Below are 26,205 nucleotides of genomic sequence, written 5' to 3' on the forward strand. Positions count from 1 at the left end.
CCCTGGTCCTACTGGATACTGTGGCTACCCACAATATAATTTATTTAATGTTCTGAAAAAGTTCCAAAATTTTACTTGCAGCAACTGTAATGCCCCAAACAAACTTACTTGTGAAAGTTGATTTCTAATCCAAAAGTGATCCAAAGACAGTCAAAAAGGCCTCAAATCCAAATATCCAGCAGCACCCACAAAAAGTAATCCTTCCAGCTCCAGATCCAAATGAAAGTGACCAGGAGATGGACAAAGCACTGGGAGGAGCCTGCTGGACAGGAACAGGAAGTTGGAGACTGTGGGGCACTTCCTTCCTCCCCCCCCCCCAAAATGGACTCCTTGCAAAAAAAAAAAGCCATGCAAATGTCAACCTGAGGAGTGATTCTGATAAAAATCATAATTTTCAGAAGGTTTATCCTGTTTGCTGGTGATTTTCTTGTGCGAAATGGCAAAATCTCTATTTCGCAAGTGCGAGATTGTTCCTTTCCGCCGCAACTACGTGTTCGCAATTGCGAACTCTCGCGAGGTGTGCTGTGCAAGGTGGCAAGCCGCGAGTACGTATTCGCGGGCGACAAACTCCCGCGGGAACACGCAGCAAGATCTAAAATGGCGCGTCACTCGCAAAGAAAAACAACTCGGCAAACGCTAAAATGACGGAAAGTGAACGCCGTGCACCACGCCGCGCGCCGCAACCAAGCAAAAAATCCGCCGCGAGCGGATTCACGGATTTTCGACAAATTCGCGAGCGTTCGCGGATTGCGGATTTGCCGAAAATCCGAAAAATCCGCGAGCGGAGCGGATTTTACGCCCATGCTTAGTGTCTGCACACATCATGGGTGTGTTCATGTGTCTGTGTATAAAACGGCCAGGGAGGAAGTGTGAGGTGCAACTGTATGGGTGCAAGAGAGGACAGATGGGGTGCTCACTGTAATGTGGGCATGCAGGGCTTAGATGACCGTGTGCCGTAAGGAGGGGGAGGCTTGGAGAGCGCAGGTGAGTGACCCGGGGTCCCAGAGAGCATGCACCGGGCACGCAGGACGTGGCTACGTGGACGAACTGTAGACCTGCAGCCCTCCTCTCACCTGAGGTGATTGACAGCAGCAGACATGAAATGAGCGCAGAACTCACCTGAGGTGATGCAGAGTACCGATGAGGGAAGTAAGTAAAATGAGTGCACAGCGTGGCTACATGTACAACTGAGGGTATGAAGAGCCAGGCTCAGGTGAGGTGGCAGTTGGGTGAGTGAGAGCGAGGCATGGATGACGGAGCGTCGAGAAGGAAGGGCACGGACCCCATGGCGGAGGCACCGTAGAGAGCAGCTGAGCGCACGCACAGCCCGCCTCTGGGTTATGAATCATGATAAGCACAGATGAAGGCGGAAGAGCATTTCTGAAGTCGGAAGGAACCCGGATAACTGCCGAGGGCACTTGGAGCCCTGCAGAGGGAGATTTGAATAACTACGAGGGTGAACAAGGAGCAACTAGGAATGAGCAAGATGAAATCGCTGTTCTTGAAAGGTGCAGCTAGGGATGTGAGCAGAGCGCCAGAACATGTGGCAAGACACAGGCGTAGTGGGTCAAAGCATTGAGGAAGGCACACTGAGGTGTTGAGCAGCAAATAAAAACAAGCAAAAAAAAATAAAACGAGACACGGCCTGCCGGCCGTGAAAGTGAAAGTACGGCCGGCCGGCCGGCCGTGAATAATTAGGGGAGGAGCAGCCAGGAGAGAGCAGGAGCGGAGGCGCCAAGCTGGGGAAAAGATAGCTGGCGATTTGATGATGTGCACGTGCATTTTAGCTCAATGCGCTTGCGCATTGACCTAAAAGCACACGGGCACAGCATCAAATCGCCAGTCTAGTTAAACTCTGTTTAAGCCCCTATAGTCTTGCTCCGGTCAATGCGCATGCGTATTGACACTCGAGACCTAAAAAACAGACAATAGAGACTGGCACAGAGAAGAAAAACCAATGACAATGAACACCTGTCTCTCTCTAACCCAATAAAGACTCCACCACTGACCTTACGTCTCCTCTAATGACATCAACAGTCCCACGTCATGCCTTGGTGCACTTGTCCAAGAGGTCACTCATTTTCTTTATGGCTATCTTACAAACTATTGAAATTTTGCTAACTTACCGTATTTAAACACCTTCCAGGTATTACAGTTGCCATACTTGGACACTTCCAAGTTAATAACTCAATAACCCTCAGCCGCTCTATTCAATGCTCGAAGTTATCACTATCGCTATCGTTGTTTAACGTAGTTACACTCGCATGGAATGTATGAACGAACGGTTGCGGTAAACACAGTAATCATTTACCGAGTGTAACTACGTTAAACAACGATAGCGATAGTGATAACTTTGAGCTTTGAATAGAGCGGCTGAGGGTTATTGAGTTAGAAGCGTTAGTAATGTATTCAGAGATTACGAATAGCTGAGTCTGTGGTAAAAATTTTTGCTATAATTAGATGTTTGTTTATATATTGATGACATGGGTTTTTAATCATTGATCAATTGTCATTCACAGTTTCCCCTGACGAAGGGCCTCTTTAGGCCCGAAATGCATTGGGTTTGACTAAAACTGCTATACATGAATTAGGCTTATGTCGTGTTCTTGATGAAAGGTTCGGATGGCCAACAGGAACATTAGAAACCTGGGAAATTGCTGCAATTCCTTGCATGCGGAGTGGAATGTTTCTAAAGATAAGAGTGATGACCAAATGGATCGAAAAACAGATGGTCAAGAAAGTGATTTAAAAATTAAGACAATAAAGAAAACATGCTGCAAAAAGCAACTCGCAGTGCCAGTGGACAGGGGTAGAAAGTTACCCCTAATGTTGGAGTTCAGTTTTTAACGCGTGTCTGTTGGGCTGGACACGACACCATTGAGCATGCCACGTCAAAAAGGATTTTGATAACAATTGGAGGATTTAAAAAGAGAAAAAAAGCAAGGTGTCACAACCCGTTTATATACAAATAAATCTGAGGCAGCGCCAAAAACGAATGGCATGCAAGAGCAGCATTAGAATAGGGAACCGGAGAGGCAAGATTGCGATCGTGTGGACGGTCGCGTAACCTCAAGCTCAAGGACCCCACTCTTCATACTCGCTGTGGAAAACTCTGTGGAATGAAAATTCCCTAAGAGAAATTTAAAATAAAATAAAACTAAATGCAAATCTTTGTGTGGATTGGCATGTTCTGGTGTGTTCGGTGTGTCTCAGCGGCATCTTGGGTCTCTGTACTGCAGCTCCTGGAGTTGGTGTGGCATTCTTCCGGGTCTCCATGCGCGAGGCGAGTGACGCCTGCGGCGCGTGCATGATCAAGGAGCGGTGGCGATGTTGATCTGGTGGCGCCCCGGGTGCTAATGCCTCCAAAGCCTGGACGAGGTAAGGCTCGCAATCCTATGGAAGCCGGAGGAGCAGCTGGTGGTAGCTCATCCGTGGAGGTAAAAGTGGCGGTATAGGAGAACTGGCAGGTCAAAGGTGAGAGAGCACACGTGGAGAGTCTGACGGTAAGCGCACGGTGCCGTCTTTGTTTTTCCTTGGGAAATCAAAAAAGCAACCGTCCACCACAAGTATTCCCTGCCAAGGATCCCAATGGACAGACTGATAAAGCTGGCAAGCCTTTGAATACCAATTTAGAACAGAGGGATGCTGATGTGGATGGGGTTTGCCCAACTGGGGGCAGACCTAGTAAAATTATTACCCAGAGTGAAGGCGGGATTAAAAGGGCTTTAAAAATGAATAGAGGAAGGGGGGATTGCACCACCTCCGATGTGGTAGATCCACCGGATCCACTGCACCGGATGACCTTGGCAAAAATGCAACAGGTAAGACCTGCATAATTGAGGGGCAGAGGGGCGAACCCTCCAACGCTGATAATATAAGTTTAGAAGATGATGACACCACGCAGATATTGGTTAAAGAAATTGACTCAGGGGACAACTTATTCTCCCTTTCTGATCCGTCTGATTCTTCAGAGGATGAGACAGAACCTACTACTCGGTCTAACCGTAGGGGAGGATCCCAAGACAGAGGCCACAGTGAGATAAGCAGCTCACATCTGGAAGATCTGGGTACTGATACACCGGGCACACCAGGAAATAGCCCACAAACGGTACACAAAAGATGCGAATTGGGCAAAAACCTTAAGGCTACTGGAAGCACTGAGGCCATGCTATGGGACTATTCCTTTCTAGCGAATCCGGGGGAAGCAGTGTGACCCCATCTAATCAACCAAGCGAAAGTGCATGGAAGAAATCAGAGGACATCTCACTGGCAGTCATATACCAGAGTATAATGGCCATAGAGAGGAGACGCGTACCGAAAGTCAGTGCAGTCAGGGGGCTTGTCGGAAACTTCAGAACTCTGTTCGGCGGATTGCAAATCATGTACCGAATTTGTAGAAAGATTCAACGAGGCAGAAACATGGAATTCTAATATGAAGGATGAACTGGCAGCTCAAAAGGCGTGACAGAAGCACTGCGCTCATCAAAAGATGACACACATTGGAAGTTGACGGACCTGGAAAATCGTCTGTGACGAAACAAGTTGAGAGTTCTGGAGATTCTAGAAGGGGCAGAAAGATTGGATGCTCGAAAATGTATCATTGATCTTTTTTCTGGGGCTTTCCCAGGACAGTCACAATGGGATTTGAACCAGGAGATTCAGAGAGCGCATACATTTCCGTTTATACAATGTGTAAGACCAGGACAACACGCTCCTAGACCTAGAGCAATTCTAATCTCTATCAATAACTTTATAGCTCAAGAAGCAGTCTACGACCAAGCACGTCCAGATCGAAAGAAAATGGGGAAAGCGGTGGAATTCTTTGTAAGACCTGATTATTGTCCTCAGGTGGTGGAGAAAAGATTACTTGCTAAACCCAGCTAAACTGAAAGTCATATTTAATTAGCAAGTTCGTTTTTTCACTTCAGAGCTTCAGGCCAAAGAATATTTACAATCCTTATAGATGGGCCATATGCTGTAGGCAATTTCATTGTATAGGATCTATTAGTTTGTGTTCAGGGTGCTCTCTTCAGATGTCTTCTCCCTCCCTTTTTTTCATTTTGTTGACAGGAGATATTGCACTAAATAGTATTGATTAATCTATCGGGAGGGGTAATCTGGGTGGCAGGAGCTTGTTCCATCTCAGGGACCATTGGTCCCATAGCCTCTTTTCAGGGTAAGGGTTGGGGAGGTACAGGGCCTCGGTGGAGGCCCAGTGATGGGGGTTGGGGTGGTAGGGGTCGGTCACTAGGGGAGTGTGGGGGAGCACTAAGGGTGGGGGGGCACAAGATAAAACAATCCATGACATTTTGAGAATTGAAGGGAAAGGTACATGCAACTATATTATATGGTTATAGACTGGATAGAAACAGTGATATCTAATGGGGGATAGGAAGTCAGGGCTGCGAATCTGTTCCTTTAATGTATGTGGGCTGAACAACGGTGAGAATAGACAACGTGTGGCGGCGGAGCTACGGGTGATCCAACCAGATTTGGTCTGTGTACAGGAAACTCACATACCATGGTGCAAACTGTAGATTCTAGTTGAACTTGGTTACTCGGTACTGATATGTACACAACAATCTACAGCAAACCGAGGGGTAGCTGTATTAGCCAAACATAGTATACAGGGGTCGGGAACAGCTTGTGCTGCCAAACAAGGTCACTGGGCTATTTTTGAATGCATAATAGGGGGTGTTAAATGTACTCTGTGCTCAGTATATGGTTCTAACTTTGATGAGGCTGCAGTGTTGTAGGGGCTAAATCAAGAACTTGCGTCATGGCCGACACCTTTGATTTTATGTGGTGATTTTAATATACTGCTCGGACCACAGGATTTGTAATCAGACATTAAAAACTATAAGGGTAGGAAACCCAAGCTGCTGCCATTCCCCCCGTGCTAAGCCTTTTTTAGGCCCCTGTAACTTATTGTCCACATATGGTATCCACGCCAAATTTGCGCCCTTTTCTTCCGTCAACCTGAGGGTTTTAAAGGTACAATGGAAAAAAATTGAAAAATTGGGAAAAGTGCTGCTGATGAAAGTGTCTATTTATTTCTTTGCAAGTGGTATCAACAAAGGGTTTGTGGTGTTGAAATCACCACCTTGCCAGCTTTCAGAGACAGGCAGAGTTTTGTCAGAAAATCAACATTTTCTACACAGTTTTGGCATTTTACTGGCACATAGCCTATTTTTACTATGTTTTGTGCTTTCAACCTCCTTCCAGTTAGTGGTAAAAATAGTTGTGAAAGCAATAATGGATTCCGAAAAGCTATACATTTCAGAAAAGAAGACAACATTCTGAATTTAGCAAGAGGTCATTTGTGTAGCTCCTTTAAGGTTTTCCAATAGAAACTAACAGCTAAAATAAATAAATATTGAAATTGAGTTTAAAAAAACTGTTGTTTGTGGCAACATTTTCAGCTGTAACGTATCTTCTATGACAGATTTTTTAAAGCAATGTACTGCTATGTTCGCTGGACCCTTCTGGCTATGGTGATATATAGGACTTGTAGGTTCACCAAGAATCTGAGATACCCAGAGCCAATAATTGAGCTGGGCCTTGCAATGAGTTTTCCTTCTGTACCGTGTATATAGCAGTTGATTTAGTAAAATATAGAGTGAAAAATAGGTATCAAGGACACCTATGTATTTCCGAAATGGGAGCAACATATAGAGTTTAGAAGCAGTAGTTATTTGCACAGCTCCGAAATTCTGGGTACCCATACTAGCATATGAATTATAGGACTTTTTTTCACAGTGGCTTCTTTTTTACACATTGTCTTACATTTGGAAGGCAGGCAAAAATGCATAGAAAGTCAACAGGTAATACCAGTAGTTCTACAAATCTGTGTTCCCCTAAATCTCCTGATTAAAATGGTACCTCACTTGTGCGGGTAGGCCTAGTTCCTGCGACAGGAAAAGGCCCGAAAAACAACATTGACATATCAAATGTTTCTAGTGAAAACTGACCCTTTTTCACAATGTGCCTAGCTGTGGCTTTTGGACCCGAGCTTAGCCGGCACCAAGGGAAACCTAGCAAACCTATACATTTTTTTAAACTGGAAACCCAGGGTAATCCAGGATGGGTTGACTTGTGTAGCTCCCACTAGGTTCTGTTGCCCAGAATTCCTTGCAAACCTCAAACTTGGTAAAACAAACACATTTTATTCACGTTTCTGAGATGGAAGGTTTTGGATTCTGCGTGGATCCACAAACTTCCACCAACACCACATTCCCCAAAGTCTCCCGATAAAAATGGTACCTCACATGTGTGCGACAGGAAACGGCCCGAAACGCAACATGGACACATCCCATTTTTCAACTGAAAACTGACCCTTTTTTTGCAATGTGCCTAGCTGTGAAGTTTGAACCCTAACTCAGCCGGCACCTAGGGAAACCTAGCACACCTATGCATTTTATAGAACTAGACACCTAGAGGAGTCCAGGATGGGGTGACTTGTGTGACTCTCACCAGGTTCTGCTACCCAGAATCCCTTACAAAGCTCAAACTTTGCCAAAACAAATCACATTTTCCTCACATGTGATGGAAAGTTCTGGAATCTGCGTGGATCCACAAACTTCCACACACCCCGCATTCCCCAAAGTCTCCCGATAAAAATGGTGCCCCACTTGTGTGGGTAGGCCTAGTTCCTGCGACAGGAAATGGCCCAAAACGCTACGTAGACACATCACATTTTTCCAGTGAAAACGGACCCTTTTTTCGCAATATGCCTAGCTTTGACTTTTAAACCCTAGCTCATCCGACACCTAGGAAAACCTAGCAAACCTATACATTTTTTAAACCAAGACACCCAGGGGAATCCAGGATGGGGTGACTTGTGTGATTCTCAACAGGGTCTGTTATCCGGAATCCTTTGCAAACCTCAAACTTTGTAAAACAAAACCCACATTTTCCTCACATTTCTGTGATGGAAAGTTCTGGAATCCATGTGGATCCACAAACTTCCACCCACCCCACATTCCCTAAAGCCTCCTGATAAAAATAGTATCTCACTTGTGTGGATGGGCCAAGGACCTGTGACTGGGAGGGGCCCAAAAAATAGGGATTGTGGGGATAGCACAGTGAACTCTAAGCGCTGTATTTTCTTTAAAATAAGTTTTTAGGCGATTCTGCGTTATACACTACACAAGTGAGGTATCATTTTTATCAGGAGACCAAGGGGAATGCTGTGTGGTAGGACATTTGTGCAGGCACAGTGATCCCACACAGAAAGGTGGTGAAAATTTGATTTTTTTCAGCTGAATTTGAGGTTTGTAGGGGATTACAGGTAGAAAAATGTTAGGAGATCCACGCAAGCTGGACCTCCCTGGACTCCCCAAGGTGTCTAGTTTTCAGAAATGTCTGAGTTTGTTAGGTTTTCCTAGATGGCCGCTGAGCCAAAAACAGAGGTGACTCCCTCGCAAAACCAGGTAGTTTTGCGATCGATAATTTTGAAGTCTCAACAGTACTTTTTGGGCCATTTCATGTCACCGGCACTAGGCCTACCCACACAAGTGAGATCCCATTTTTATCAAGAGACCAGAAGAAATGCTGGGTGGTAGGAAATTTGTGGCGGCCAGGTGATCCCACAACTTTCCCACACAGAAAAGTGAGGAAAATTTGATTTTTTAGCTAAATTTGAGGTTTGCAGGGGATTCTGGGTAGGAAAATATTGGGAGAGCCACGCAAGCCACACCTCCCTGGACTCCTCTGGGTGTCAAATTTTCAGAAATGTCTGGGTTTGGTAGGTTTCCCATGACGGCCGCTGAGCACGGGACCAAAAACGCAGGTGACCCCCTTGAAAAACCAGGTAGTTTTGTGATAGATAGGTGGACACCTGTGTTTTTGGTCCTGGACTTGAAGACATCATGGGGAATCTAAAAAACCCAGACATTTCCGAAAGCTAGACACCCGTGGGAGTCAAGGGGGGTGTGGCTTTCGTTGATCCCCCAACATTTTCCTACCCAGAATCTGCTGCAAATCTCAAATTTAGCAAAGAACAACCTGGTGAAGTCAGGATTTGCGGTGAAATGCGACTACCCAACATGGCCATCTGGCGCGAACGTCACCTGACACCCACTGTGGACGATATCGTGATGGATGGTGAGTGGCTCAAGATGGTTTTCAAAGATGGATCCCCGAGCAGGGTACCACCAACTGCTGCTGTCTCAGAAATCTAGGGCCGTCACTACTTTCTACACTCATGTGGGCCTAAGAAGATACAAATGCTTCAGCTTTGGAGTGTCAAGAGTGGCTAAACGTTTTCAAGATACCATCAGGGGTGCGTTGGTTGGTCTTGAGGGGGTCATCAAGATCAGTGATGACATCCTAGTGCATGCCCCAACCCAGCGGCGGTCGGTGCAGGTGCGCGCAGTGGGGCGGGGCAGGCGAGAGGGGGAAGTCGACAGATGACAAAATGTGGAATATTAAATAAATCCTATTCCGCCATCTCTCTACATCCCCCCGCCCTGCCTGGCCTGCCCCGCCTCGCCGCGCTTACCTGCACCGACCGCCGCTGTCCCAAACATCGAACAATATCTTGACAGGTTGAGGGTGACGTTTAAATGATTACAGGACAGTGATCTCACCTTACACCATGAGAAGCGTGCATTTCTCTAAAAAGAAATAGCATTCTATGGATATCGTTTTTCAGAGAAAGTGGTCATGCCGGATCCCACAAAAGTTCGAGCTATTCAATCAGCCCTGGCACAAACTAGCGTTACTGGAGTCCGCAGTTTCTTTGGGATGGTCACATATTGTGGTTGATTCATTCAAAATATGACCACTCTCACAGAATCCTTTCAGAGAACTGATTAAAACGAATGTGGTCTGGAAATGGGGGCCCACCAAAGAGGAGGCTCAAACAAGCTGTCTCAGCACAAACCACGCAGGCTTACTTTGACCCTCGCCATGAGTCGGAGTTGTCTGTTGACACAAGTCCTTTTGGCCTGGATGCTGTGCTCTCCCAAAAACAGGACGGTGGTGAATGGGCTCCTGTGACTTACGCTAGTTGGGCTCTCACAGATACAGAGCAGCGATATTGTCACACCAAGAAAGAAGCCATTGCGGTCCTATGATGATGTCGCCATTTTCACCTTCAGCTTTATGGCCACCCTTTTGTAGTTCACAAGGACCATACACCACTGATACCTTTGTTCGGGGGATCCTCGTCACAATCACCTCCCAGAATCGAGAAGTGGATCCTTCAGTTACAGAAATACTGTTTCACAGTGGTATACTGACCGGGGTCGCAAAACCCTGCAGACTATCTCACGAGGCACGCCACTGTCGGTGAAGAATCAGATGCTGTGGATGTAGAGGAGTACTTGTAACTTGTGGTAGAGCAGTTAAGGCCTTTGCCTATCCCCCTGGAGGACATTGTAGCCCCCACCCAGATAGACAACGGTCTTCCGTTAGCTATATTAGTTGTGGCATCAGGGAACTGGCACACCCTTACACACAATGCCTCTCGTCAAACTGATGATGCACGTCTGACATTGTCATCACTACATCATGTCAGGCATGAACTTGCTGTTTCCTCTAAAGGATGTCTACAAAGAGGTCCTTGCTTGGTGATCCCTGTGTCGTTGCAAGAGCAGGTGGCCGACTTAGCTCACTCTGCCCATCAAGGGGTGGTGAAGAGGAAATCCAGGATCCGGTGTAAGGTCTGGTTCCCTGGTTTGGATGACTGGGTGGAACGCCCCGTGAGACAGTGTTATATGTGTCAAGCTGCTGGCCCAGCCAAGCCACCGGTGCCCCTCATTACTGACCCCATTCCCCCTGTTCCTTGGTACAGAGAAGGCACTGACTTTGGAAGTCTACCCGATGGTCGACATATGTTGGTGATAATAAACAATTTTTAAAGGATATAGAGATTGAGATACTGGAGTCAATGACTGCTGGCCAGACCATACCTTGACAGAAGATGATAATGGAAACTCATGGTCTGTTGAATGAACTCAAAACTGATAATTGTCCTCCTTTTTCAATTCAGGAGTTTGCGGAGTACCTTGTCTCATGACAGAAGATCAACCCCTGCTGGCCACAAGCTAACGGTAAAGCAGAACGTTTCATGTAAACTCTGAATAAAGTCTTGAGAACTGCACTTGCCAACAGTCAGAACCTGGAGTGCTCACTCTATACTTTCCTTCGTGAATACTTGTTCACTCTGCATGCTACAACCAGCGTGTCCATCGGCACTTTGTGCATGAATCTGATGGTGGGAGACACCAATCCTCATGTTGGGGAACCTTCCGAAATCCAAGAAAGAGTTGCAGAAATCTTGTAGTGGCGCCATGTACAGAATGACAGCCTGTTGAGGAGAAGATGGTCCAAGTCACAGCAGTTTCAAGTCCACAATATGGTGCTTGTCAAGAACCGTCGTCTGGGAAGCAAATTTCTGTTGCAGTTTGACGTCAAGCTATGGAGAGTGAGTGCTGTGAAAGTAACTATGATCACTGCCTGGAAACATGAGGAACAGTCACGAGAAATGTGTCCTGTTTCAAACTATACCAGCAGACAGAGTCTGAACCAGGGAGTTCTCGCTGTGCGTCTCCAGCGGCTGAACTTGGAGATGATGATGACGGCAATGTGGGATTTCTGCAAAGTGATGTTTACTCCCTCCCTCTGCCATTGGGGCAAGGGTTTAACTGTCATCACAGGCCGATAGAATCTTCTCAGTCCCAAGGGAATAGGAAAAGTCCCAGTGGTGCAGACCATAGTGGGAGTGGGGGGATTCCCTCCAACTTAGGTTGAGCTGGAAGGCAGTGTGCCTGGTCCTAGTCAGCAAGGGTTTGGGAGATTTGACCTACATCATTATCCTGTGACCTTCAAGAAATTGAAGAGTTTGTGTTGGTCTAAAATGAAACGCTATCGATATCAAACTGTGGTGCTGTACCTGAGTATGTTTCCCCTTAATTATTTTGCATGATGATGACTGAATCACTCTCAGGAGGTTTGTGGTGCCTGATGTTTGCAAATGTTTTGGTTTACATGCTTGACAGAGCATACCTCATTTTGTTTTGGTTTATTGTTTTGTTTTGTTTGGCAAAGCGACGTGGAACATCCCAAGTGGTAATGAAAGTGAGGGGTGTTTTGTGGGACAACCCCATCATGCATGAACCCAATGGTATTAGCCATGAAGTGTGTGGGGAGAAAATAAAAAGGCCTGGGGCCCGGACCTTATGTTCAGTTGAACAAACTACTTGGGGTCCGGGCCAGTTCCTAACCGTGCAGTGTTTGCTGATCCGGCTGCGCGTTCCGACAAAACAATGTCAAAGCTGTGATTCAATAGAACAGTCACTCAACAACGCATGGATGAACGCTCGTGCTTGCCAGGAGCACCAGAAGCAGGTCAAAGGATTGTGAACGGACTGTGGCAGGGCTCACAGGGAGGAGTCAGCACCTGGAGATTAAAATCCAGCTCTCTGATGACACCTAAGCAATAGACAGCCATCCGTTTTGCAGTCCAGTGTTCTGGCTGCGACTCTTGTGTCGGGGCTGGCGTCATTCCATTGGTCTATTCTACTCTATCGGGAGTGGAGGCTGAAGGTCTAAGTCTGGGGGTCGGAACAAGACACTCGTTGGCTTTTTTTGCCATTTTGCTATTATGCCAGACTCCTGAATCATTGGAGCTGGCTTTCCCCACTGCCATTCCCTCCATCGCCCACCTGAGCGAAAGAAGAGCTGGGGGTGCTTTAGAGTTTAAAAGGCATCTTAGACCACTGCCACCTCTGCCACCTTCCACTGACTGCCATCAGGAGGGAAAAGCAGAGCAGAGCAGCAGGGAGATCACTGTTGCCCTAAAAAAGATCAAAGTAATAACAGTAAAAAAACAAAAAACAATAAAACAGCCGCATGGGGAGAGTGGCGGGGAGTTAAAGTATACTGAGGCTCACTGAGGTTGGCAGACTCATTACAATGTCATTCTCCTCACTCCCCTCTCTACAGGCAGTCATGGGAGGGGGGGGGGAGTGGATCACCACCACCTCTTTACCACTTTTATTTGACAATATGGTTTCCCCAAGGTCAATTCGCCTGGGAACCAAACGCCAGTGTAGGGCTCTGCAATTCTGTGCACATGCAAGGCGTAACTGACCGGTAGCTGCTTGTCCTGTGGAAGCGGCCATTAGTGCTCGTGCCCTACCTGGACTCCCCAGTCATCTTGCTTGAGGCACATTGGGGGCAACCCTAACGCACACCCAGTAACCTGCTTGGTGTTGGGGAACTAGTTTGTAGGGGGGATCGAATTCGCTGGGTAGAGCAGTCCCTACAGCCTGGCTGCAAACCTGAGCGCAGTGTGCCTAGAGGGGTGAGTTGGCTTTGGTGCACTTGCGGCAGGAGTGTGAAGATACAACTCTTATGAGATCAACTCATGACTCTGAAAGACTTCTAAATCCAGCTTCTGGGGGACATTAATTCAGAAAAGCTGGAAATAAAACACAAATAAAAATTATAACTAAACAGGCAGCATGGAGTGGATTCAATGATTTAGTGGGACTTAATGACTTCCAGTCTACTCGTTCAAAAGGAGCATCTCATGAACATCGAATAATTTAGAACATCACGGGCTGAAGAGTGCAACCACAAGGTATCTAAAACAATTACTAGGGTGAATAAAACCTTAGTTGACCCACATGATAGACTGACCTCCTATGTTTTTAATATTTTTTTTTATTATAAACAAAAGTCCGCTGTGAGATGCTGGCCTGGTATATGATGTCCCCTTATGTAAGTGGACACCCTGCACCAGTCCAGATAACCCTTATGGTGATTTAGGAGGTCTTCGACAACTTTAGATAGCTTTCTAAGTGGTAGCTGTGGAGATCAGCTTAGTCGAGAAGGAGTGTAAAGCAGCTTGTTTTACCAGAACACAATCTTATATGTATAGATTAAGTGAAAAAGAACCATACAAGGTATTTATTATATAATACTCTCTAACACATACAAATATATCCTGCCCAATGCGCACAATACTTTGCATAGAAATCAAGCAAATAGCACGAAATCATCATCATCATAAATCTTTATTTCGGTAATTTTTGTCACCATAAAAGATACATACAATTCAATGCATAATATTAAAAGAATAAAATGTTAAAAAACATCAGAATCCATCCGGTTACATAAATATTTTCCAAAAATACAGAGTTTCAGATTTTATGGTACAGTCAATCAGTAATCAATGACCAGCCTTAAGGCACTGTCTCCTCAGAGACCACATTGCACCTAAGTATTTAGCCACAGCAAAGACAATGCAATCAGTCAAATCTGTTTTCAATACTCTGAACGCGGCCAAGCACTCCGCAAACCCCAAGCTCCTACAAATGGGCACAATCCATTTCCTGCGGGAAGCATTATAGGCCGGACAGAAAAAGATTATGTGGAGCTCTGATTCATTGGCAACTCTACAAGCCGGGCATAAACTGGTTGCTGAATCACTCCACTTACTGTAAATGTAAATGTACAGGAATTTATATAGCGCTAATCACCAAGCGGTTTCTAAGCGCTTGCTTAGGGAACCCGTCCTGGTATTCCCCTGTAAGATAACCCCGGCAGGGTATCCGCAAGGTAAAAGCCAGGCATCCCGCCGCGAGGGGCCGTTGTGGAGATTAAGCAAGCTATTGCCCATAGTCGCAGAGTGTGAACCCGTGAATCGAGTAGGCACCGGAGCGAGAATTGTCGAGTCCATGGACATTTTAGGACTCAAGACCCCACCGAGCCGGGAATTGAACCCTGGTTCCGGGCTGGCCTCTGCTTCCAGGTCTGCCTCCTCTAACCAGTGAGCCACACTTCTCCACTTACTAGTTAGTGCTCGCAGTGGAAGGGTCCCATGCCTACACTGCAAGTAGAGTTTCCTAAGTAGAGCAGGATATATTTTATCCAGGGCTGGTTCAAAACTGTATTTATCCTTAATACATAAAAATGACTCCGTAAGTGTTCCCAGAGTAGCCTGACGACAGAGTGCCGCTAGTTTACTGTCACAATAGACCTTTGCCAGTCTCTTTTTGGGAATTAGTGGGCATGTGGTTGAGGGATCAGACCAGAGTGTCGGTAGGCCTAGGCCCTCCAACTCAGTTTTAATAAATTTAAACCATTTGATTTTCCCAGCATTAGGCATGGCTAGGACCTCTTGTAGACCCTGCCTATAGCTGATCAGTTCCGGGACTGCCCACATCCTTCGCCAATAAACCAAGGGACGCAGTGCCAGTTCTTCACTTAGAGGTCGCAGCCCTAGGTCTAACCTTAATGGAACAAGGGGTGCACTGGACGGAAGTCGGACCACCTGCCTAATGAACTTGTTCTCCTCTCTCACCAATTCTGGGGAAGCTACGTGACCCCATAGCTCACAACCATACATGGCAGCCCCCCTTGCCTGTGCCTTGTAAATCTGGAGTGGTGGGCCGACGGGTTTAATGGATGACCTATTATTTCCCATGAGCCTCAAAACCCCTCCTGCATACTGGGCCAATTTAAGTTGTGCTTTCTGTTGGTGTGTGGACCAGGTCATATTGTCATTTATCATGACACCAAGATACTCAAAGGTGTGCACCCTTTCAAGTCTGCTCTGGCCAATAGTAGGTGTGAATCGTAACTTTTGTGGGGGATTAAAGACCATAAATTTGGTCTTTAAGGTGTTGATTTCTAAACCATGTTCCCCACAAAAATCCACAAAACCGTTTAGAACGCGCTGTATCCCCATTGGGGACTTTGAGAGCAGCAGGGTGTCGTCGGCGAACATAATCGCCGGCACCCTGCTGCCTGCCAACTTGGGAGCGTCTGAGTTGACAACCCCATTGAGGTGAGCGATTACCCCGTTGACATAGAGGCAGAACAGGGTCGGTGCAAGCACACAACCCTGCCTTACCCCCCTGTCAATGGGGAATCGGTTTGACAGCGCCCCCTCCTTACCACACCTCACCTGGGCAAAGTTGGCAGTATGGAGACGGATAATCATCTCCAACAGGCCCGCAGGGACCCCCAGTTTGGCCAGCAACTCCCAGAGTTTTCTGCGCGGGACCAGGTCGAAGGCCGCCCTCAGGTCCACGAATACAGTGTAGAGGCTGCCACCCTCCAGCTGTACCGTTTTCCAAAAGATGAGGGCAAGCCGAAAGACCTGGTCTGTGGTGGAGATCTTCTTCCTAAATCCCGCCTGGAATGGGCTCAGAATATCGTAAACCGACATCCATTCCGACAAACGATCCAGGAGTAGCCTAGTAAAGAGTTTCTGGGAAACATCTATCAGGCTTATTGGCCTATAGTTGGCTGGGAGCAGAGGCGAGCCCCTCTTAAATATAGGGACTATCTCTGCCCCCAGCCAAGTTGGGGGGGATCGTCATGCCGTTCAGGATTGCGTTGAACAGCACCATCAAATACGGGGCCCAGATCTTAACTTGATGCCTATAAAGGTCGCCTGGAAGCTTGTCCAGGCCCGGCGCCTTTTCAGCCGCCAGGCCCAAAATTGCCATATTAAGTTCTCCCAGGGTAAACCCATCCATCTGGGATAGCCTTTCGGCGGGTTGGACCATTACTGGTTCATGTGGGTTCCCCAATTGGCCCTGGTCGGGCGCACTATATAAGGATTTAAAGTGGTCCTCCCACACAGTTGCAGCAATATTTGCATTTACTGCCGCTATCGGTTCAGCTGAACCGTGCTTGACGATCTGCCAGAATTTACGGGCGTCTTGCAATGCTAAGGCAGCCGACATTTCCGACCAATTCTCCTGGTCCCATTCTATTTTGGCATTGGAGATGATAGACTTATAGGCCATCCGCTTAGCCCTGATCTTACTGGGAGTTTCCCGAATTTTAAGAGACTCCAGGAGATCAGCCTTTGCTCTTCTACAAGAAGCATTGAACCATGAGGCTCTTCTCCCCTTGGCCTTTTTCGTCCTGGCCACTGGGTTAAATACTTCTGCTAGGTTGGTACAGAGCTCGGAATGAATATCCCCAAGCACACTGAACTTATCAGGAGTGGGTGACTGAGGGAAGAGATCCCCAACTTTTTCAAGGGCAGGGTCTACTGCCTCATATAGCTTCTGAATATTTTGTGGGTTTTGCACTAGTAATGGCCATCTGATTCTACGTCTGTTACTGGTAGCAACTAGACCCTACGGAAATGCTAAGTTTTTATCTGTGCTTGCTGTTGGCATACCCTGGACAGCGAATCTCAATGACAATACATTATGGTCACTGTCAGTCCTTCTTATTATTGTAAAGTCCCTGACTTTGGGCCAGTCCTTTGTTGGCACCAGGATATAGTCTATCCGTGATTCATACCCTGGTCTATTGAAGGTGGGCTGGGGTGGGATGTCTCCCTTGGCCCGCCCGTTACAGGCCCTCAACGAGTGGGATAAGGTGAAAGATATTATTTGAGTGGCTAAAGGTGACCATGATTTTACAGGTGGACCCGACAAGATGGGTATCTCCCAAAGATCATCCTCTTCGTTGGTTACCCCTTCCAGATGATCCGGGAGGGGCTCATACTGAGTGTTAAAGTCCCCCCCGATCACAAGTGATGGACAGAGGGTGGTGCAATCAATGAACACATACAAATCCTCGATAGTTCCCGAAGTGCCCGTAATGCCAACCGGTCTAGAGTATACATTTATTAATGCTACTTTCACACCCGATGCCCACTCTAGGACAACACACTGGAAGTCCGGTGAGTTGGTTTCGAGGTTTCTCACCCTACATCCTAGGTGAGAAGCTACCCAAATTGACAGACCGCCGGACGGTCGACCCTTCCCGCCCCATTTTGCCGCAATCTCAAAGGTAGCGTACCCTGTACGGGAGTGTTGTTCTCTAGCCCACGTTTCCTGGAACAGACATATGTCGTATTCCTCAATAAATTCCACAAATTCTGAGGAATCTAATTTATTAGCCAACCCAGCCACGTTCCAGGAAATACACAGTGTACTCCAGGGGGGGGAAGGGGGGGGGGAGCAAACCATATACTTAGAAAGTAGTATAAGAACTACGCGTCAGGTCAAGACAATGTCGAGAGGATGTAGAAGTGCTGGCAACCCAAGGAACCACCCAAGGTGAGTGACTAGGAACCCCACAGAGAGCATGTGCAGTGTGGGAGCACAACCGCGTGTTCCGTACAAGTCTAAGTGCAAGTAGCGATTGGAGTTTTAAAGATTGAGGACCCTTCCCAGAGGACCCTGAAGAACCCCAGTGGGAGACAGAAGGTTGGAGAACCACCCCACCTGTGAATACTCCAGTACACATGTTACCTACACCAGGGAAGCCGGGTGCATAGGTGTGGAAACCGCAGTCAAACCCAATGGAGGACTTCAGGAAAGTGCCGCTGCTGAAGGAGGATAAAGTGCACGGTGGAATCCAAAGATGGATTCTAGTTGAGAAGTACCTGCAAGCACAGGGGACAATGTCAGAAGTTGCAGGAGTTGACAAGGACCTTGATTCTGCAGCTGTGAGGAGCAGGCTATATGCTGAGGAAAACCAGGAGCCATGCATGAGCTGTCCCATATCGGATGTCGAGTGCTGATGGGTAGGTGTCCGGCGGGAGCACCAACAAGCCTCGGCAAATGCAACCAATGCAGAAGTCGAAGAAGGTGCAATGTCATTACCAGCAAGGTCCAGAGGACTCACCACAAGCAGGGGAGTCAGGGCAAGCCTGAGCAATCAGGGGAGCCCAAAATAAACAAATGTGACCCTCAAGAGGTGCCACAGGCCAGAGGCACTGGAGTCGCAAGAGGACCTCGAGTAGCTCACCAAAAGATGCAGGCCACTGTGCAAACGATGCGATGTGGACGAAGACTTTGGACACTAGAGGTGCTTGAGGTTGGGGCTATTTGGAGCCCGAAGATCTTGGTGGAAGGAAGACAACAAGCCTTTGCAACTGCATAGTCAATGTAGTGCACAGATGTTCGGTTCCTGTGGCTCCCACAAGGGATACTGGCCTCAAACTTGGTGAGAGGGCAGGTCAGGCCTCACGAGTTGTGGAGAACCACCACCCCTGTTGCAGAACCTTTCGGAGTCTGTTGGAGCTCAGTATCATCAGACCAGTCAGCTTAGTTGCGGTGCCTGCGAATGCAGGGAAGTGACTCCTTAACTTCAAGGGAGATTCCTTCAGGTGTCTTTGATGCCCAAAGGCCTTGGAAGGTTCCTGTATGGTGCACAGGCACAGAGGATGCAGCATACTGGAAGGGAGACAAAGTCGGGCCCAAACAAAGTCCAGCGTGCCCAGACGGTAGAAGAATGGTGTCTGAATTGAATCTTGTCCCAAGATGAATCTAGGAATCCACCCACAGGTAAGCCCTTAAGTACCCTCAGGAAAGGGTTGGGACAATTCAGGGGACCCTCCCAGGGGAGGGTCTGGACAGGGGGAAGGTTACTCCCATGTCCTTTGTCCAGTTTTGCACCAGAGTGGGAGCCAATGGCTCCCAGAGCTGGTTTGAACTGACTATGCACGGAGGCACCATATGTGCCCCTCATGCAGACTTAGTGGCGCTGGCAAGCACAGCCACCCGGTCCCAATATACTAAATCCTGTCTGAGAGATGGTTACACCTCCCTGTGAAAGGATGCCTATTGTTCCGCCTTCCCCTGCTCAAGCTTGGCTCAGCAACAGGAGGGCAGAATCGTGTCTCTGGTCGGCAGCAACCATTTTGTGCTGTCCGGGTCTAGAAGGCTGGTACCAGGAACACTGAGAGCCTAATGGAGGGCTCTTCCAGTGCTTGGAATCATACCTCCCACACCGTTTACGGTGTGGGAGTATGATTCCAACATGTTTGATACCAAACATGATAGGATTCATTGCAGCCAACTTCGAGTAGGTCATCGCATAATTACACGGAGCCCCTCTATATGGTATATGGCTGCTTCACTTACAACCCAGAAGAATGACCTCCGTAGGCTGTAGGGGTGTGCTGCTCATGCAGGCCACCCTCACACTTAGAACCTAGCACCCTGCCTTAAGAATTGCAAAGGCCTGCTATAGGGGTGACTTATAGGTTTTAATTGCAGTGACCATAGATATAGGAGTGATGCAAGCACCAGAATACACAGGCTGCAATGGCAGGCCTGTAGTGACAGTTTGAATGGTCTCCCATGGGTGGCATTACACATGCTTCAACCCACGAGGGGCCTCTGTGGTACCTATGCCCTGGGTACCATATACGAGGGACGTATAAGGGTACCCCAGTATCCATTCTGGGATGTAACTAAGGGCCCGATATAGGTCGGTCGGTAACGGCCGAAAATCGGTATTTTAGGCCGTTACCGACCGGTATTTTAGAAATGGTATGTAGGGCCACATATTTTACAGAATCGGTAAATTTACTGATCAGTAAATTTACCGATTCTGTAAAATACCGAATCGGTATTTCTACCGATTAGGTAAATTTGATATGTAGGTGGGACTCTTCTGAGTCCCACAAGCCTTACCGATTCGGTATTTTAGCATCAAATTCAATTTGATGTTAAAATACCGATTCCGGTGTGCATGCACATCTGTGCATGCACACCTATGCCATATGACAGGCAGACCTGCCCTTGGGGCATGTATGCCTGCCACATGGCACACGAGCCTCTTTTGGGGGTGCCAGAGGGTGTCAAAGTGACACCCCCTGCACCCTTGTGTAAATCGGTATTTACCGATTCGGTAAATACCGAATCGGTAATGCCCATTCATTCCTATGGGCTTCAAAGCCCATAGGAATGAATGGGCATTACCGGTCGGTATTTACCGATTCGGTAAATACAGATTTTTACCGATTCGGTAATAGGAACATCTGGATGCTCCTACATGTCCCCCCTTCCTATTTACCGATTCTTAATTACCGAATCGGTAAAATTCGGTAATTAAGATTCGGTAAATAAGTCCTACCTACATCGGGCCCTAAGTACTGAACATGACAATTTAATGGAGAAAGCAGAGGGAGTGGGGTACTGATTAGCAGGATCTCAGTCAGACTAGTCAATAACAGCTTAGCACCAGGCAAAAAGTGGGGGTAACCATAAAAGCAGGTCCTACTTTCCTACAGCCGCCATTTGTAGGTGGTTGCATGGTTTCAATCTTTTTATTTTTGGGACATATATGTTCAATATAAATAAATAAATATTGCTTCAGCTTGATGTCTCCAGGGCTTTTGGCTTTGCTAATGCTTGTTTGGTTTACTCGAGATCCAAAAAATGGCGATAGCTTGACTGTTTCCAGTTAACCATCTCACAGTTTGCAAACCAGCTCAGACAGGTCATGGACTGGATACATCTGATTGGTTTAGCAAGCAGGGGATGTTTGCTCTAATAACCTTAACAAAGTTAGTGTACATGCTCAACTGAGTCATGAGCTGGTTCTAAAACATGTTTTCTGAGGCTATGGGGAGCAGGCTATGGGAGCAGGCTAGACACCCCCGGGCAGGCAATCACTAGTGAGCGGTCAATACATTTTGCAAGAGACAAAAGGCTTTATTGATTATAGTAGGCTTCATTCGTAGAACAGTATACACATTTTCTCTTTAACAGAAATCTGAGGGCTTGATTTATTGTTTGATTGAGGAACTCTGTCCGTCATGGTGGCAGAGTACGTTATCTCCTCCATCCTGATTGACTACCATTCGTCAAATTTAGACATGACTGCTGTCCCATCGATAATCTGTTCCTTGAAGATCATGGTGCTTCCCTTCAAGGTACAACAGTTTGGTGGACAGCCACCGTCGTTTTTACGACCTTCCACCAAACATTTTACATTTGTTTTGTTTTTCAAAAACAAACTTCCAAGGTGGGAGAAAGCAAAAACTAATGCGTTGTCTTCCAGAGTGTAGGGGGTAATTATTTTCTTTCTGCTCTTCACTGCCAGGTCCTTAGGATATTGGAGCACTTGTTGTGTGCCTGATAGACCAAGTCTGAATTGTAGGTGTCTTGGAGAATAGGTTAGTGCCTTTGGTATATGTGATGCTTTTTAGGTCATGCAATAGCCTTTAAATAACAATTCATGTCTTCAGGGACAATTATGGTAAACTGGTCATGTTTTCAATACACCATGACAGTGTGGACAGGCACTTGAATTGCAATCTTGTTTTCCTATATAAATTAACTGTAAGGATTTTTAGTAATGGTGAGTGTACTTTCACCCATTTCATCACTACATAATGATGTTGATGTGATTTTTTGAAATTTTTAAGGGTGCATGATCCGCCTTTTTATTTATGTTTTCTGCAAAAAGGTCTGTTTTAGACAAGAAGTCTCAGAAGACATTGTTGACTGCTTCACTGGTAAAATCATATATCACCTCACCATTGACTGCGACATTACTACATTAAATGTATTTGCTAGAGGGATATCATTTTATCTTTAATTACCTGCAATTGGACATCCTTGTGAATAATTTACAGGGAAGAGAACCTATGTCATGTGCCAAATCATTTTGCATTCAAAGACTGCAAGGCAGGCCTTTCAACCAGACCCTGTGGATTTTGGGCAAAAGGCCTGTATATTACTATCAATAAACAGATGTGGAAAAGAGCAACTGTTAATGGGTTCGGTGATGTCACTGACTATGTACATCAGTGACATGGTATTTAATGGCATCAGTGATCTCAATGATACTATCAATCTCCCCAATGCACTGCTCATGAATTCACACAAGGGACATGACATCTTAAGTTATATTCTACTCAACATAGGGTAGGTCCTTAGTACATACTCTCAGTGCAGAGCTGGTGGTAGCAAGTCCCATTTGGATGGATGGTTAATGGGCACTGGGCTATCATTTTGGAGTACCCCTTTACCCATTACTCTTGCCCACCCTTCCAACAGTATCGAAATAGAGGGCAACCCAGTAACCCAAGTGACTGGGCTGGACAATTAATAAACAATACAGTGGTCCCTCTGGGGATAGTTTAGCCCTTCCCTACCAAGGCAATAGTGTTATATTAGGGAAAGAGGAAACACAGTACTCAAATGAGTAAGTTTCAGTTATGCATTTAGTACATTTATTTATACATATCTCATATCACTACTGGTGTCTACGTTGTAGATCATTTTCGTCCTGATAATGACCATACTCTAAATGCTAATGTTGAGGGGTCGAAACATCGACAAATATCATATGTGGACTCGATTTTTAAGAATGTTGATGGTGGATGTCAACACTCATTTCACTCGTGCGGACTACAAGACATTCTATTGTCTCTATCAGCCACATGTATATTTATTTATTTTTTGCAGAGTTTTATATAGCGCAAACTAGACCCGAACCAAATCACTTTTTATTCACTATATATCACTTTCAGTGCGCCGTCACTTTATAGGAGCACCTCGTATAAGTACTACATTATACTATGTGAATTGAACAATATATTCATAAATGAGATATGTGTAAATAAATGCACTAAATGCATAAGTAAAAAGTACTCATTTGAGTAGTTTTTCCCCTCTTTCCCTAATATAACACTATTGCCGTGGTAGTCAAGGGCTGCACTACCCCCAGAGGGACCACTTTACTGTTTATTAATCACACTAACAACGGGGTCTTTTCTGTGGCAATTCTGCAGGTACTATGCACAAGGCCCGGTCGATTAGTTCTGGGGTGACTGGGCACAGCACTTAGACAAGACCATTGGCTATACGGTGGAGCAGTGGCATCCACCACTAACAAAGGGTGGTGGGTGGGTGTGGGGGAGCACGGGAATTGAGCTTGCGGGGGCGGTGACATGTTAATAATAACAATTTTTAAAAGCTTACCTGGCGCCGCCGGCCGCCTCCTTTATCACGCTGCTCCTGCTGGCCTCTTCGTGGTCCCAGCAGCCCCATGGACAGACTCCCCATCCAATCCCTTGCTGCATATCTGCGCAGGGATTGGTTTGAGCGGCCATGAAAGACGCTCGGCCCAAGTCATGGAGTTTATGGGGTTTCTCCAGCCTGGCTGCTGAATGCAGCCGGACTGGAGAAACCTAAGTGCGTATGTGTGTTTTGGTCAGCCTGAGGCGGCCGGCAAAACACAAATGCGTTCTTAGGGAGTGCACAAGCACGCCTCCTCCCTCCTCCCACCCAATTCCCCCCCCCACACACACGCACATGCTGGCTCAGATCAAACGAAAAATAAAACGATGCCTGAGCATCATTTTATTTTTCATTTTGTGGCTCTGCGCCAGGCAGTGGGCGACTGTGGTGGAGGTAATTGTGAGACACTTTCCACCTTAGCAAAGGCAGGTACCAAAGGAAGAAAAAAAAATGATTTTCAACAGTACAGCCTCTCAAGCTCCAAAGAAGTAAAGTCCACCAGAGGGCAATGCATAACTAAAACCATTTAGTCTGATAAATGCACATAAAGTAAAAGCATTCATGGTTGCAAGGCTACAATACATCAAAGCGAGGGTCATATGGATGTGATTGTAATCTTGCAGATGTAAGGATATATAAAAATAAATGTACTATGAGAACCACATTCCTGACATACTTCCAGGTCTCAGATCACACTGTCATTGCAGCAAAACATGTGCAAATGTAGCAGCATCAGTGTGATTAATAAATAAGGTGTACTGTTTGCGGTGCTCGTTCACCAAAGCATTATGGTGCTGTCCAACCATCTGCCTTCATTAGGATGGTCGTGTAAGGTGGTTTCCTGAGGGCTCAGACACTGCAGACAGGCGTGATGTCCCTGGAAATGGCATCAGACCAGCCATCCAAATTAAGCTGGTGTGTCTATACTTGTTTGCCAGGAGAGCCACAGTAAATCTACCACAGAAAAGGACGGTACTCAATTCTACATGGGTGGCTTATCCCCGGGTTACAAAGCTGAGTCTGGTCTTTTGCCAGGCCTTGTGCCAAATCCTCTGCCGGTAGTAACACCCCACCGGAGTAGCTGTCGACTTGCACCAATCCCTCTACAAGTGGCCAACCTACCACTGGAGTCCAACACTCTTTGGATAGGGGCAGGCCCTCAACTCCCCCCAGGGTCCCGGTGCACTTGTGCCTGATCTTTGTCATACATAGATGCACTGTGATTTTTGGTCAAAAAAAGAATGTCGAAAAACCCAGACCCACTCCTAGATCTGCCTGTACATTTGCAGACCAGAAGCTGTATCCAAAAACCTGCAAGTAAAACAGGGGTGTATTTCTTTAACTTTTGATGGCAGTATCTGCCCCCCTGATACTGGCCAACCCCCTCCCCGAGGTCAGGAGATGCTCGTCTAGTCCCCTTTTGCCTATTCTGTTAATTTTCTTTTAGACTAGTCCTCTTTGCCCTTTCTGTTCATTTTGTCAGGACACATCCTAGAGGTGTGCCCAGCCTTCCTGGGGGGTGTTTTATTTATTCCATTGTTTACTTACCTCCGTTCATCCATATTCTGGTGTTTACTACCCCCCCACCCTGCCCCTCCCTGCCCCACTTCACAGCCCATGGAACTCCCTCCATGGGCTGCTACTGAAGGCTGGGCAGGAAGGGGCTCACACCTCTATCCTCCCCAACCGTCTACATAATTGGCACATCAGAGTGGTGAGCTTCAAAGGCTGCACCGGATCTGAAATGCATCTTGGCTGTCCCCTTGAAGAGGTAACAGCCCTCCCCTTACCCCAGGCGCACTTGCAGCCAGACAAGGCAAGAAATTTGCTATGCAGGAGGTGTACACCCCCCAGGAAGGCTGTCCACACCTCTAGGGTGGGAATCCAGGTCTGCATACCTAAAACTGAATTCTGCCATCTTTAGGAAAGCAGAAATAGGGGGTTCTGGGTAGAAAAGGTGACCCTCAAACCGGATGAAGCCACCTCAGGGGGGACAAGCTGCAGGGACTAGCTACCCAAGGCTACCAGCACCGACACCCCTAACTCCCATAAATCTAGGTCTGAAGGAACCCTTCCCCTTGACACCAAAACCTCAGATCCGAACAACTTACTTCAAAGAAAGAACTAACTGGAGACCCGCGTCGCCAACAACAGGACTTTGCCCACCAGCACAAATCAAAATCTGGACACTTTGTCCATGAGACAACTAGGACCTGAGTGAGCAACCCTCGTCCTTGGCTAAAAACTAGGCATTCGCGAATAGAGAGGCTTTGTGGAAGACAGAAGCACCTTCTGTCTGGCCTGGACTAGTGCCATTAGTCTCCTGCAAATTGCAGGTAAGAAAATTCACAGGATCAAAGAATCACTGGCCATTGGGCCCTCCGAGAGATCGCCCAAGTCAAGGTGGTTCAGTGCATTGTGGGAGCTCTAGTCACACCTGCCCCAAAGTTGCAGA

At 46.9% G+C, this 26,205-nt stretch overlaps 1 protein-coding gene across 3 annotated transcripts in view; it reads right to left on the reverse strand.

Moving 5' to 3' along the window:
- The window catches only part of SMIM1 (small integral membrane protein 1 (Vel blood group)), a 130,358-nt gene that overhangs the window by 31,807 nt on the left and 72,346 nt on the right, over positions 1-26,205 (reverse strand). The window contains exon 1 of one of the 3 annotated variants that reach the window (XM_078642639.1): positions 23,712-23,801. The exons of the other annotated variants lie outside the window; for them this stretch is intronic. The gene's annotated coding sequence lies outside the window, so the exon portion shown is untranslated. Of the gene's footprint in view, positions 1-23,711; positions 23,802-26,205 lie in introns of those variants that run through there. 3 annotated transcript variants of the gene reach the window in all.

This window comes from Lissotriton helveticus, chromosome 5_1 (genome assembly GCF_964261635.1).
Source record: "Lissotriton helveticus chromosome 5_1, aLisHel1.1, whole genome shotgun sequence".
Classification (NCBI taxonomy): domain Eukaryota; kingdom Metazoa; phylum Chordata; class Amphibia; order Caudata; family Salamandridae; genus Lissotriton; species Lissotriton helveticus.